Here is a 12,412-nt window from a genome sequence, read left to right as displayed (position 1 = left end):
GATTTAAGATCAAATATGTTGTAGCCAGATCTCAGCTGGGATGGGGAAGCCTATATTGGGAACCAGAATGAATTTGGATGTCTCTTGATTATATTATAAACAGAGTTCTAGAGACCATGGCCTAGAACTCCAAGTATCATACAAAAACCTGACATTTCCCTTGTAACTGATTGTTTCTGTACTTGGATAGAACTTGGATAATAACTTCAAGTTATTAGAAATAACAATAACAATAACAATAACAATAACAACAACAATAATAATAATAATAATAATAAATAAAGCTCTACGGTTGCTCACTTTTAGAAACCTTTATGAAATATCATACTTCTATGCAACTGGGCACTTAAGAGAAACATAGCATTCATTGTGAGTAATTCCTTTAAAAATTATAGCCTCCTGTAAAAGATATTTTGAAATAAAGATATGTAAACATATCCATATAAAACCATTATCATTTTCCATTTCCATTTCTTACCTAGGATGAATGTTATCATGCTGAAGGGAATCAGCCCCTATGACCTGGGCTTCTGATTTTACTCCCTCTCTAATTATTTGGCGAAAGGGTACTCACTAGGAAAGGTAATAAAAGATTAATTTTATGCGTAGTTTCCTTCATTCAATGAAAATCTGGTTAAGTTCTCCCTAAAGGAATATTATAAAAAATATTTCTAAAAAAATAGCATCTTTTGGACTTGGAACTCACCATCATTTTCACAAAACCATCAGGAGATGCTAATATATTGATGAACATGTGGTGACAACATTAGCTATAAAATCCCTTTGAGATTTGCTGGGAAAAAGAGATCTCCAGATTCAAGTAAAACTTATTGCTTTGCTAGCCCAACATGAGGAATTCCTGATTCCCCACTTGTCTGCTGTGTTTAAATATTATAACTCAAATATGCTTACATAAAATCTTATTGATTGGAAGAATCACTTGCTTTTTGTGCATTAGTTAATCAGGCTGCTGTTTTGAAATCTCTCCAGGAACCCACAGTGGAACCTTTCCTAATCCATCTGTTTAAGTCTCAAATGGTTTCACTGCTCCAGTCACTTACCAACACTGTTGGAATGTTAGTGCTTTATGATTAAAGGATATTGTTGTTCTTTTCATTCATCATCCTGGAGTTTGCTATTAATAATACAATTTCTTTTTCTTTCTTTCTTTCTTTCTTTCTTTCTTTCTTTCTTTCTTTCTTTCTTTCTTTCTTTCTTTCTTTCTTTCTTTCTTTCTTTCTTTCTNCCTTTTCTTTCCTTTTCTTTCCTTTTCTTTCCTTTTCTTTCCTTTTCTTTCCTTTTCTTTCCTTTTCTTTCCTTTTCTTTCCTTTTCTTTCCTTTCCTTTTCTTTCCTTTTCTTTCCTTTCCTTTTCTTTCCTTTTCTTTCCTTTTCTTTCCTTTTCCTTCAAAAACTGCCAGATTTTCTGTTCTTCTCTGTTTTCCCTTATTCAGATCACTCATATACAAAAACAAAGGTAGATGCTTAATAAATTGCATCAGTGATTTCTGGAAAATATGCATTGCCTTGCAGTATTTGAGAAATGAATGGGGGAAAGACAAAAGAAAATTAAGGTAAATGCTAGAGAGGAAAAGGTGGAATTGTAATTGGACACATCAAACTACAGAACTCTGTGACTCCTGAAACATGTATGAATATCTTCCTACTCATAGTAATGTCTAAATGCATTTTTTCAGCATATGCTTCTGATTAAATTATATTATTGGGAAAAATCTGAGATTTAATTTCTATTCAGGTATACTGTAGTATGTGAAAAGAGCCCACTGTACTTCTCTAAAATAGCTAAGCTGGTTATAATAAGTTTTGATCAGTGACATTTCAGATTAAATGAGGAACCTTGGTTTATCCGTCTCTCTCCAAAGGAAACGGGACTTAAATTAAGAAAACTATAAGGATTTTATTTTTTTTCTCTTTATAGGTGGATAAGAGTCATGGATGTTAAAGGAGACATTAATCAGGCTGTTGTGAAAGATCTGATACCAGCTTTGGTCAAAGGGGTCGAGTGTCATCCTGAGAGTGCTCCTCTTTGGGACAGGAAACCGACGGAGCGAAGCCCTGAGAACATGCCGCGACACTTCATATTCAATCCGCAGCCCTATAAAGAGATGAAAAATGAGCCTTGTCCAAAGCTCTTACCTCAGCACCCAGTGGCAAAAATAAAATGTGAGCTTGGGACCAGGTCTCTTTGAAGCTGATTTTTTCTATTTTTTTTCTAAACTCTCTAACAGGCCTCTGGTGGTTACAGGTATTGATCGTCAGAAAGTAATCTGTTCAGGTTTGGGGGCATGCCAGACCGAATCCTGGAGTACGTTCCTTCCTCTCCAAGGACATGTTGAGCTTTTTATACTGTCCACACTGGCATGCTTGTCAGCTGTCTGGCTTCTTTGTCTTTACTGCTTTCCCTGTTTGTGGAAAGCATATTATTAAACCTCCCTTATACAAATATTGTACATTACTCCTCTAGAATTTTCTGCCAGTGCTGAAGGTTTTTTACCCCAATTTTTAACCCTCATTTTTCTTCTATAATCATTATTTGATTCCCTCTGGCTGCCTGCTACTTATTTGTAGTAGTACCATTCATCCATTGAGACTTTTCCATCTGTCACACAGTTTTGCTTTCTCTCCCCAGAAGCTTTCTTCTCCTACTGTGCCATGCTTGATTTTTTGGGTTTAGTTGCATGTTTGTTTGCTCTTTTTAGTATTTTAAAAAAATGCTTCAGTATTTAGAACAAATACAAGAAGAAGAGAAAACTCCCAACATAGCAAAGAGAAGCTCAAATCCAGCACTGCACATAGAAACAGGATGAGGAGAGAGATTCCTGGTGAATTAAGGAATCAACACGTATAGCCAGGGCAGAACTAGTGGCCAGACCTTGCTCTCTATGAATTGTTTTCATTGCCTTCCAAATCCTTCCAGTTTTGTGCTAGATAAATAGGTGATGTCAGGAAATGTTGCATTCCCTCTGCTGTACTGACTCCCTTTGGTGTATTGATTACAAAGATGATCTGAGGAAAACCAAACATACTGAGGTACAATACTGTGATTATGTAAAGCAAATAATGTTTTAAAGTGTCAGGCAGTCCCTTACCTAAACAAGATTGTGGTCATATCCTACATTTAAAATTAAATGAGCAATTTTTGTTTGCAGAGGGTAGATATTAAAGAAATGCAGCACTTGTTAGTGTTTCCCAGGTGAAATGCAGCAAGGTCTAATGCCAGCAGCATAACCCCTCAGAATCAGTGTTTTTTTCTCTGTGTATCTTCAACCCCTATTAAAGCAAATTTTAGTTTTTGATGTGAGCAAGAATAGGAAATTTCACAGCAGCTCTACAGATCACTTGCGATTGAATCAAATCTCAAATCTTCAGTCTTGGAGAACTCACAAAATTACCTGCTTCTGATAATACATTTTGAATATATCTTTATTATTTTCTCTTCTATTCCTCATATGCATTTCATTGTATCCACTTATGTTCTTGTTTCAAAAGTTCCTGCAAGTTTATCTATATTATTAGGATTAGTAAAAAGTATGTGTTGTATTTTCAAAAAATCTTTTTTTTCAGTAGAAATGCTTTCATTGCTTATAAAATTGCTTCTCTGGCTGTATAAAAAGTGCTGGTAGTCTTCAAGCAAACACAAAAGCTGTGTGTGTGTCCTTGTTTGAATGACAATCTCCAGAAAGTTTCCTTTGCTACCAGCTACTTCACTGCACTCTTCTGTGAATGAAGTGGGTGGAAAAATATTGGACCCTTACATATATACTTGTATGGGAAAATGACTCAAAATATAGGTATTTTACAAAAATCCTATTTATTAAGTGATGTCATGTGAAAGTAAGGGTCATTCAGACCCAGCTTTTATTTTACCTGAACCCTAAGGTGCTTTGTGAAGGAAAATAAATGGTTGCTTTTCTGGAATAAATTATGAAAATAAAATTTAAGAAAATGAGAAGGCAAAAGGGGAAGGAATGTGAGACAATGCAGTCCCTCCTGAGCACTGAAAACTTTTCTGAGTTTCTTCTCAAGAATAAATGATTAAAAAATAATAAGGGTGAAAGTGTTTTTTTGCATTTTTGTGTGTAATCACAAATTTGATGGTCCCACTGTACAATCAATGTCAACCTATATCATTCAAATCTACCCTGCCTGCTCTGTAAGACCTTCAATGGGTGAAATGTCACTGTTGCACAGGGAAGCTAGTCCAGTGCTTTATTAAAATTATTTTTTGTTTCAGAATCTTAGGTCTATTCCTTTTTATTTTTTTCTTTTTTTTTTTAACCCAGAACAGATTAAGCAAATAAATAATTATCTTCTACACTCTAGTCATTGTTCAAATGCCTCCTTCCATTTTCTTTGGTCTAAGGTTAAACAGGTGCAGTTCCATTGGGCTTTCCTCACAGGCCTGATGATTTAACTCCAGCTAACCCACTTCTTTCCAACTTAAGAGCTCAAAGGTACATGCAGACCTTCAGGTGACACTTCCTGGTCTGCAGAGATAGATCATTTCATATGCCTTGCAGTTGTTTGTAGGTTTTTTTCATGAAGCCTCATCACAGTCTTTGACTCTTTTTTGAGGTTATTCTTAATTTTCTATTAATATGTATGTGTATACTGCAAGATGATGTAAAATTGGGTGGCAATATGAAGAAAGAAGTAGGGCAGGGACTTTGCAGCCATGAAACCCAAAACCAACCCAGTTAGTGGATGTGGTAAACCAAACAAATGGCCTGCATGGTCTTCTGAGTTAGTTTTTGGTTGTTTTGTGAGGAGCAGTGAGTTGGATTCTATGATCCTTCCAAGTCAAGATATTCCATTCTGTTCTGTTGACACATGAGGGAATGCTAACACCAGTGGGAATCTTTACATGTGTAGGAACACATTCTCATGGCCTCACAGAGTCAGGAGCTTGATGAGACAGGATTGCTATTGGCCCTGTTCTGAATGTTTTATTCCCATATGTGTAAACTTAAGGAAATGGAGAGGAAAAAGAAGTAGAGAGAGATTGTGGCTTAGCCTTGGGAATCTGTAGCACAGGGTGAAGGAATTTCACTATGCACTGGGCTTCTATAGTCTTGGCAAAAATGAAAAAAAAAAAGTTAATACTGCACCCAAATAGCTCAACAATTTTTATTTTTATTTTTTAATGCAAAATTTAACAATACTAAATCTACACTAATGTTGAAAAAGTAACTCGAGTAATAAAAGTAGTCTTCAGGGAGAAGTCTGGACACAAGAAGGTCTATATATATCTTCAAGTGTGTAATCAAGTAGGCTGTTTTTCATGTGAGGCAGTTATTTCTATGTTACTTTTGTTCAGTGGGATTGTGTAAAATCCTTTATGTACAGCACTAATCTGAAAATCTAGATCTGTCTTCGTGGCCAATATTTTTTATCTTTTCCTTTTAAAATGAACTGGAGTGTCTTTACCCATTAACTGAAGATTTTCTTTTAAAGGCTACTGCTTGTTTTTCCCTTCCTTCCTGCTTCATGCCATCACTTTTAGATTTCAGAGCTATAGACCAGAGTGCTTGTGTTAAATGAATATATTTGACAGGAGTTAAGTCTTTTGGGCATTGCAATAGGTTTTCCTCATCTTGGCATGTGAAGACTGAGAGTGTTCTTTGACACCAGCAGCAGAGGATGTGAGCACAGCAACTTTCAGGGCATCAGAAGTGTCAGCATAAGGAAAAATCAGCAAAAGTAGACAGTGTTGAGGTAATTTTCCCACACCGTGCCATGAATTTAGCCAACTGGTGCTCCTGTGAATTCTGGGCTGACAGAGTTTCCTTCTTTGTTGCTAAATATCACATAAAGTGTTCTGTCAGCATCAAGACTTGTTCACTCCCCTTATGTAGTAAAATAAAAATATAATCCTTATGCCCATGTTTGAAATTTGAGCATAAGTTAAAGAAAAGAAAAAAAAAAAAAGAATAAACCTTTCCAACAGGCCAAAACTGCATTTTTGGAGGTTCATTTTTCAGAACATCATGTAGTCAATGCTGTCGAGAAGAGCTGAAGGCAAAAGATATGTAGGGCACAAGTACTAAAAATTGAAAATCTTACTCCCATTAAAATGCATGGGATTTCTGCCAGTTGCCATAGACATCAGTGGCAGCAACATCCTGCTATTTTTTTTTCTGTTTTTACTTTCTGCTTTCCTCATATTTTTATTTATTCTGGAATCCTGAGAAAATGAAATAAAACACACATTGCTGGAATGGTTTCCAGGGTGTAAATAAGATATTTACTAATGTTATTAGGATTAAAATTATTTAGTTATGTTCCAAATTTCATAGTGATTATTAGAACCTATAGTCAGGAGGAATTATAGTGGCAGGTTAGAGACCTCTGTTCTTATGAGTACTGATAAATATGATTATCAGTCTGAGTTTTGCTGCACCCAGCTGGGATTTAGGAAAGGTACTTAAGGGCAAAAGTGAAAGGCTGGGCTCTCTTTCTGTGTGGCACAAACATCAGATGAGAAAGTGAAAGCTCTGAATCACCAGAGAGCATTCAATTTTAGCATGGCTTATAAAAGGAAGATTTTTGCACCTGAAGAGTTTTGCATATATGCATTACTGACAAAGTATGACTGCACATTTGTTTGCACAGTATAATTTCCTCTGTTTTTCTTCTGTTTTAAATTTCTAACCTCTTTAGTAGTGGTATTTTGCATGTAATCCAGATCCAATATCATTGCTCTGTGCCACGACCTTGAAATGAAGTAATGCATTGCAAAAAAAAGGGCTGCAAAAGTTAGTCTTTGAAAGAATTTCCTCTCCCTTTCAATGTCCTATAAATGTCTCCAAGTCAGAATTACTGCTGCTTCTTTTCCTGCTTCAGCAGCTGAGATGCTTAGAGAGGTTGTCCTGCATCCTCCATCCCAGCCATCGTCTGTGGGACAGATTGATGCCCAGAAGTTTCCTTTCTGTCAGTGTTTGCCTTCAATGCTGCTTGCCAAGAGCAAAATGTGTGTCTTAGGCCTGGGAATCCAGGTATTGGCAATAGCCTGGCTGCTTTCCTTGGGAACTTCTCAGTGGCTATTTCTATAAATACATCTCCATTTCTTTAGGACTTTACTCACAAAAAGTATTGACTGAAAAGTGTCAAGAAACACAAAGACCTTGACTGTACTCAAAGCAGTAAAGGTTCAGAGTTGGGAATAACTTTATCCAGTATAGAAAGAAGCCTCTTAGTGTATTTTTCTCAGGTGTCTGACAATGGCCTAGATATCAATCTTTGACACTTGTATTTATCAAAATGGAGAATGTCCTCCTATAACAAAAGAGGGATCCTGAGTTTCCCCTTTCACACCTCCTTCTGTCAGTGCTGTTCTGCAGCTCTCATATAAATGGATTAATTTAAACTCAGTGTTATATAGGTTCTTCCCTTTAGGTGTTAATATTTTTATGGTAAAAAAAGGCTTTAAAAATATCTTCTTGTCCTTTTGACCTCTAATAAAAGTGTCATGATTTTTCTCAGCATTTTAGTTAAAAACATGAAGTCAAATGGATTTATTGTGTGAATTGATTATGAAAAAAACAAGAAACCTAGATATGTATTCCTGAAAAACTTAATTTCCTAAAAGTACAATATTTTTCTATACCTCATAAATATTATATAGGATCAGCCCTTGAAAGTAAATAAAATGTAATTACTATTGATGCTTTATATGATGTTCAGCATCTTCAAATGATAATCCAGAATTAAATCTTTGTATGAACTAAAGTATTCTGAGTAATTTCACCTTAATTTGCCTTTTGTTTGTGTAACAACCTATGCTGATTTTTTTAAGGCAAGTTAAATACATGGAATAAAACAAGCTGCAAGCACACAAGTTTAAGGATAATTAACACAGCCTTTATGGTGCTTCTCAGTTTTTTTCTGTATGGAAAGGTCGGTAGAGAAGACTGCAGAGATCAGTTTGGAAGAGTAGGTTACTGTAGAAGGTGTGGAAAATCACAAAGCATGTTGCGGTCTTTGTCATGACAGATTGGTGGTCCCACTTCTGGCAAAATAAAAGGACACCTTAAGTTTCTCTGCTTGCAGTGTAATCAGTTTGGAGGCAGCATTTTCAGTTTAGGGCAAGAAATTATTCAACCATGTCCTCCCCCTCCAGCATCCAACCCCCATCTCCCCACCCCCCCTTTTTTTTTTCTTATTTTTTTCTTTTTTTCTTTTTTTATTTTTTTATTTTTTATTTCACTGATAAAACTGTAATTCGGTTTTCTGGGAAAGTACATCATCCAGTGCTTCCCCACATCTTTCCTTGAACTATTTCTTTTGTCTGTCTCCATTACACCCGTGTGCAGTGACACAATGTTTCTGCACAGTGGGAGCCTGCGATCTCTGAAGAGGCTTTCCAGCATTGCTTTTTAGACTGAAATCATTACAATCTTCAATAGGTACTTGGATTTGAAAAACTAGCACATTATTATTCTCTGGACTGTCTGGATGTAAAAAGAGGCTATTTTCTTGCTTCCTTTTATTTATTTATGTCCCTAGGTACACATTGCCCTTACACCTAACTTTAGTTTGTTTGGATCTCAATCGGAGCTGCAATTCAGATGTCTTGTGCTGTTTGTGTTTTTCTTTCATGTAAGGTTTTACATTATAAATGAGAACTCTGTCAGAGAGATTTATATTTTGGTTCTACTTAATGCTTTTGAGTTGCACATCCTTTTTTTTGTACGTGTAATTATCATAGTTATTATTATCACTAACACGGTGCAGCATATTGTAGGGTATGTTACAATAAATGTTATGATGTGTAGCGTAACAGATGTTTGTTAATATGTCTATGATTTTTAAATGCCAACAAGTTGCACAGCTTCAGAGGACATTCAAGTTATCTCATCCGATATCCTCTAAACCACAAGCTGCATCTGTTGTACCAGGAAAACATTACCCTGAGCCCAGAGACTTGGGTTAGGTCAATTTGTCATGGGACACAACAGTTGTTTCCTCTAGCAGGAGGAGGAGATCAGGATTCTTGCAGAACCTGAGGGCTGTGTTGCGAGTAGAAATGGATTAGGAAAGACTTGCCCAGATGATCCTGACTATGCTCTGTGGCCCTTTCTGCAGCAAAAAGGCTCCAGACACCCCCTGAAGTCCTGCTGGACTCACCAGAAAGGAAACTCCTCTCTAACCGTAAGCCTGGTGCATGTTTACCCTGGACATGTGAGCGAGTCATGGTCAAACATTCCAGAAAGAAATTAAAAAGACAGTGCACCATATCAGAAAACATGTATCAGCCTTGTTCCCTTTGTGTAACAAATACAAATCCCCCTCCCACCTTTCCATTTTGACTGTTTAAAGGCTGTAACTCAATAGGATATTAAAGATTCATAGTATAGACTTTTCTAAAATATGCAAAATGGAAAATTCAATTTTTTTTTTCATTGCTATTTTAACCATACAGCAAGGCAAGAACAGATACAGACCAGCCTCCACAGTCTTTGTTTGGTCTTGTAATACATACAGTAGTTTTCTCTTAGAGGATTAACTTCTGGAGTTCTGTTGAATGGTTACAGCTCTAGGAAAACCTATATGACAACAATTGCATAGTCTTTGGAGAGGAAAAGCACAGATCAACAGTATCAGCTGACAACAGCCCAGTTTGGAAGTTACTCACATTGTATTTCTCAATGACAAAAATAACAAATAACAAAGATGCATCAGAGCCATGGTATGTTTAGAAGTAATGTAACCTTTAACCAATTTTGTATTGGTCACACCTGCAGAGGCTCTGGGCTAAATTACAGAGCTCTGAATAACTGTGGATATCTGTTTCCTGATGCTCAGGAAATTTTTATTTTGATGGAGCCTTTATTTGCACTCAAAAGAAAGAAGAAATCAGGCAAAAGTTCCTGCAAGTGATTTTTAAAACTGTCTAAAAGCACTCTGATACTCTCATTGCTAATAGGTGATAGAAAATTCATTGATGCAAAGAGCTATGTTATTCCTGAGCACCAGTTTGATCACTAAAAGACCAAGAGGTATCTTGAAGCAGTGAGAAGAATCAATTCCTCTCTCCTGTCTTGAATTTTTACTCAGGCCCAAGGAAAGAAGAACAGAGCACAGCATTTTCTATCAAAATGACAGAGCTGAGATTTGCTCTGTTTTCTAAGCAGTAAGATTGCAGCCTGTTGCATTTATTGATATGTAGCTTATTGTGTTTGTGTGGCTTGCCAAGCATCAGTCCTGTCCTCCATTCATTTTGTGGCCTTTTGAGGGTGGCACAACCCTTACTAACCTAAATTAGCATAGAATGGTGCTGCCGACTGTAAGCTACCACTGGAACTTCAGTAAGCAACCGGATTTTAATAAACACAAACACTGGCCTGAATCTATGCCACTGTCATTGGTGCTGCCTCTGGATCACATAACTCTGTAGTAAAGTGTGTGGCATGTTTTCCTAACATCTTACAGTTACTCAGCATTAACCTGCTGGGCACACTGGGATTCTAAGGAACCTGGACAGGAAAACAAGCTGCTGCTGAAAACAACACAGGGATCAATATCTTGTGTTACTGTAAAAATCCTTCTGGGCTTAAAACCTTATTTTCTTGTGTTTGGCAGGGAGCCCCAGAGATTAGCAAGGAGGGTGAATCACAACAGTTGTAGCAAATGTGCTCCAGCAGAAAGTGTTCCTGGGTTTCCTGGATTTTGAAGGGTTTTAAGGCCAGAAGGGGCTGTCTTGTCAGACCTCCTATTTAGCAGAGGCTGTAGGACATCCTGATATTCATCCTTACCTTATATTCCGTGACTGCAAAGAAAAGGCTGTACCCTTCAGAAAGGTGATGGATCTTGACATAATTTTTGGCAGAGTTTTCTGCTGTTCTGATGGCTAATTGTCCTTACCATGATAAATATGCGCCTTATTTTCTATTTACTTGTTTTTGTCTTCCAAAAATCAGGTCTCACCATGCCTTATTTAGACTAGAGAAACTTTTAAATGTGGTTTCTGATGTTTGTGTGATCAGCTTCTTTCTTCTCTAACTCTTTCCTTGATAAGAAGAAAACTGTCTCAAGGCCTAAAATGAAAGGTAAGCATTTTAAAACTTTAATTCCTCTCATCATTCTTGCTCAATTTAGACACATTGAATCACCTTAACATTTTTGATTCCCAACATACACAAGGTGTACAAGATATTCAGAGAACTTTTAAGTAATAACAATAATATCAAAAAATAATATTAAAAAAAAATATTCTTGCAACAAGGCACATTTGGGAAACAGCATATTTTACCCCCAGAAAATCAAATTTGTGATCTCTACTCTACAAGGCACCTGCATTATCTGAAACAGTCATGCATTTCTCAGCTATACCTAGTTCAACAACTAGATGAGTACACGAGGAAGAGGCATCTTAAGAAGCCCCACATTTAAGACCTGATCCAGCTCCTGCTGCAGTCAGAGTTTGGGGGGGTCCAACGACTGCACTAGGGGTCAGATCAGGACTTTGCTGAATAGTAAGACTGTTCCTTGCACAGATGATACATTTAAATATGAAAAGTAATGAAGTAAGCATGGCAAATTGTGGTTTAGTTGGAATCTAATTTTCATAGCTTTTTAAAAAAAAATTAGAGATAGATATCTCTATTGTAAGGATAGAAATACATAAAAGTAAGATACAGGTAAAAAAAGATGGCTGCATAAATTAAATTGTGTCTGCTGAAGTTATTAACATCACAAAGCTACATGTTAGAGGTAAAATCCTGACCTCACTGAAGTAGATGAGATGTGCTGCCTTTAGAAACGTAAAATTTTCTTATTGATTTGAATTGGGTAAACTAAATTTTTCTTTTACTCCATTAAAGAGCATAAATTCAGTTGCAAATATAAACTTGGGGCAGAAAAATTACCTTTTATCCTCTCCTAGATATGCAGGGGAAGGAAGTGGGGAAATAGGGAAATACAATTCCCTTTTGGTTCTGTTGAATTATGTGTGAGGCCAGGGAAGCACTGTTTCATCTTGGATAGGTAAGGATATTCTCCCCATTTAAAAAAAGGCACCATGTTCAAGGATGTACTGGAAAGAGCTGGAAAGGGGTGGGTAAATTCACCTAAGTTTTCCAAATTGTTTTCAGGATATAAGAGATGAAGAAGAACTGCTGTCTATCAGTATGCTGTGACTACAGAGAGTGTTGGTCGGTATGTTTTAGCAGTGACAATCACAGGTAAATCCAAGGGTGGATTTTTGCACTGTTGGAGATGGATGTGACTCTATCACCCACATTTATGGGGTGATTTCACCTAGACATTTAGTAACATAGTTCAGTTGCAAATCTTAAATGCTCAGAGTTGTGAATGCCTGTCTTCATTAAGGGTAAAGCGCTCTCAAAATCTTCCCTGGATTTTTTTCCTCATCAGGAATTATAAGTGGGTTTT

General features: G+C 36.6%; 1 long non-coding RNA gene across 1 annotated transcript in view; it reads left to right on the top strand.

The window, feature by feature from the left end:
• Positions 1 to 5,391, top strand: part of LOC117244064 — a 130,224-nt gene extending 124,833 nt beyond the window's left edge. Inside the window, exon 3 of the long non-coding RNA XR_004496465.1 lies at positions 1,938 to 5,391. This is a non-coding gene — a long non-coding RNA (uncharacterized LOC117244064). The remainder of the gene's footprint in view (positions 1 to 1,937) is intronic.
• The last annotated feature ends 7,021 nt before the right edge of the window (positions 5,392 to 12,412 follow it).

The sequence above is a fragment of the Parus major genome, chromosome 3 (assembly GCF_001522545.3).
Source record: "Parus major isolate Abel chromosome 3, Parus_major1.1, whole genome shotgun sequence".
In the NCBI taxonomy this organism is placed as follows: domain Eukaryota; kingdom Metazoa; phylum Chordata; class Aves; order Passeriformes; family Paridae; genus Parus; species Parus major.
The sequence above is the reverse complement of the archived record's forward strand: the minus strand, read 5'-3'. Positions and strand labels throughout refer to the sequence as shown.